The sequence below is a fragment of the Phyllostomus hastatus genome, unplaced genomic scaffold, assembly GCF_019186645.2.
Source record: "Phyllostomus hastatus isolate PE091 unplaced genomic scaffold, TTU_PhHast_1.1 phas_contig_196, whole genome shotgun sequence".
Lineage (NCBI taxonomy): Eukaryota > Metazoa > Chordata > Mammalia > Chiroptera > Phyllostomidae > Phyllostomus > Phyllostomus hastatus.
This window is the reverse complement of record NW_025333709.1, coordinates 291549-294359: the sequence shown is the minus strand read 5'-3', so window position 1 is coordinate 294359 and position 2811 is coordinate 291549.

The window sequence follows — 2811 nt, the reverse complement described above, 5'->3', positions numbered from 1 at the left end:
GTCGTCCTGCGTGGTGCCGTCCAGGCGGGCGGGAGGGGCATGTGGACCGAGACAGCGGCACCCAGGGCCGCTCTCAGCCTGGGGGGGTGCCCCCCCTGTGCGGGCCTGGGCTGCAGCCACACCCTCTGTGGCCCACGCTGTCCCCACATGCCCTTGGGGCTGTGGGCCCCCACACTCAGGCTGGTCCTCCTCCTCGGCCGCCCCTACAGCCCCGGAGCCCTGAGGGCACCCAGGTCACACCCAGGCCTACGGTGCCGCCCTGATCCCCCAAACTGTGGCCCCCACTTGGGTTTGCTCCACACACACCTGGAAGGGGCCAGGGTGCAGCCCTGGGCCTGTGGGGCCGCCTCCCTCCCAGCTCACACCTGGGGGCGGTGCCCACCCTGCTGCCCCAGGCCCAGGAGGCTCCCTCCTGGCCCACCTCCGGGACCAGTCCCTGCACTGGAGCAACCACTGGGGTCCGCGTGTCCCCCTGTCACCCCCCTGGCTGAGGGCCACCAGCACTGGGGGTGGCTCAGGACGCAGACCCTCCACGAGGGCTCCAGCCCCCGGTGACCTTGCCCATGGGACACAGCGCCCCGGTTACTCAAACAACCCGGCACCGGCAGAGTGTGTGTGGGGGGCAAGGGCTGGTTGCTATGGCAACACCACCCTGTGAAGCCTGGGCGTCCCTCCTCTCCTGACAGGGAACCCTGCAGGACGCGTGGGGACGGGGTCACCATGCTGCGGCCCCTGGAAGGCCGGACCTGGCCGGGCCCTCGCTGGCTGAGGGACAGCCACCTGCGAGGCTTGGGAGGGACACCCTGAGACCGGACTGGGCCGTGGGGACGGACAGGCAGGAGGCCCTCAGTGAGGACCCCACCTGTCACATCTGCACCTGGGCCACTGCTCTGCCTCCAGCACCCAAAGGGGGGTGGCCCCCAGAGCGGCCTGGATGCCCCCCCGCCCCGAGTCCCTGGTGGTGCCGGCAGGAGCCCGGGCAGCATGGTGGTGACCTCAGCCCCCGCACAGCCTTCGCAGGCCTGGGACGCGGCCACCGAGACCGTGCCCGCGGTGAGGCCGGAGCCCGGGCATGGAGCTGGAGGCCCGCAGACGGGTGCTGGCCTCACTGCGGCCTGCAGCTGTGTGCCCACGGGGCCCTCCCAGGGCCAGCCGCCCCAGCCAGTCGGACCCACGGCGACTCCCACACGTGGCACTTCTGAGGTGATCGGCCCTCGGGGGTGCTGTCCCTCGTGAGGTGGCCGACCGCACGCAGAATCCTGGGAAAGGAAGCCCCTGGGGGCTCCCCAGGGTGCAGCCTGGGGGCTGCTGGGCAGCTCTGACCCTCATCAGAGTGAGACTTCAGCCCGTGCCCAGCGCCCCCCAGACCCCGGCCGGTTCGTGGACGCAGAGCTTGCGGCAAGGGCCCGGGTCCCTAAGCAGGGTCCACACTGCAGTTGCTGGCACGCCCCCAAGTGTGGAAGGGCCCCTGCGGCCGTCTCCTGGTGACTGACAGTGGCGAGGGGAACGCCAGCTTCCTGAGGCTGCCGTGTGCTGGTCTCGACCCGAGAAGAGAACCGCCCTCGAGGTCGCGTGGGCGACGCTCCCTCCTGACCCGCAGGGCGCCAGCGCCAGAGGGAGTGCAGTGCGGGCGCCAGGGCCCTCCCCGCCCCCTCCCTCCCCCGCCCCCTCCCTGGGGAAGCTGCAGAGATGGCTAGCTCCCACATCTGAAATGCGTCAGAAACGTGGGGGAGACTCGGGGGAGAGGCAGGGGACCCCTTCCTGCTGTCTGACTTGATGGGCCGGTGCCGACTGGCCGGCGGGCGTCTCTGCCACCACGCCCGGCACGCGGCCGGCCTGCACCCGCTCCTCTCCCTCCGGCCCGGGGCGCGGTCAGGGGCACTTCGTCGCTGCACGTGCGAGAGGGATGCAGGCGCAGCTTCACCGTTTACTGTGGCGGCAGCCGCCTCAGGACGGTGCAGAGAGCTGTCTTTGTGCTGCGCGGACCGGGCGGGCGGGAGGTGACTCACGAGCTCGGGGGCTGGGGTGGGGTGGGGTGGGGGTGGGGGCAACACGCCCCGAAGTCGGACGGAGCCTTGGGAAGGTCCAGGGAGCCCACCGTGTCGGGAACATTGGGACCTCTGACTTAAAGTGAGGCGAGTGTTGCCCTGGCTGCTGTGGCTCAGAGAATTGAATGCCGGCCTGCCAACCAAAAGGTCACTGGTTCGATTCCCAGTCAGGGCACATGCCTGGGTTGCAGGCCAGCCCCCCAGTGGGGGGCGTGTGAGAGAGAGCGGATCAATGTTTCTCTTTCTCTCTCCCTTTTTCTCTCTCTAAAAATAAACAAGGCCTTTCTTTTTCTTCCTTTAAAGACGAAGTTTTTTAAAAATAACAAAATAGCAAAAATAAAGGGAGGCTAGCTTCTGTACCTCACTGGGCCCCCTTCTGAGAGTGCTTGCCGGGACTGTGAGTTTGGGGGAGACCACACTGGCTGCTCGCCCCGCCCCCTGGGCAGCAGGTGATACGTTGGCGAGGAGGCCCCTGCGGCAGGCCCAGGTGTGACGAGGCGGTGGGGCCCCCTGCGGCAGACCGCCCGTGGGGCCTCCGGAAGCCGCCGCGGCCTCTGGCAGCCCCGGCGCCGGCGCAGGCCCACCCGACCCCTCCGGCAGCTGCCTTCAGCTCAGCTGCCTCCGACTGAAAAGGCCTCAGGCCCGCAGCGAAGCCACGACCCAGCTCCCCGAGCAGCCGAGTGACCCGGACACTCCGAGAGGCGAACGCCGGCCCGGAGGCCCCAGCCCCGCTGCAGTGCCGCCGCCCGCCCTCGCCCTCGTG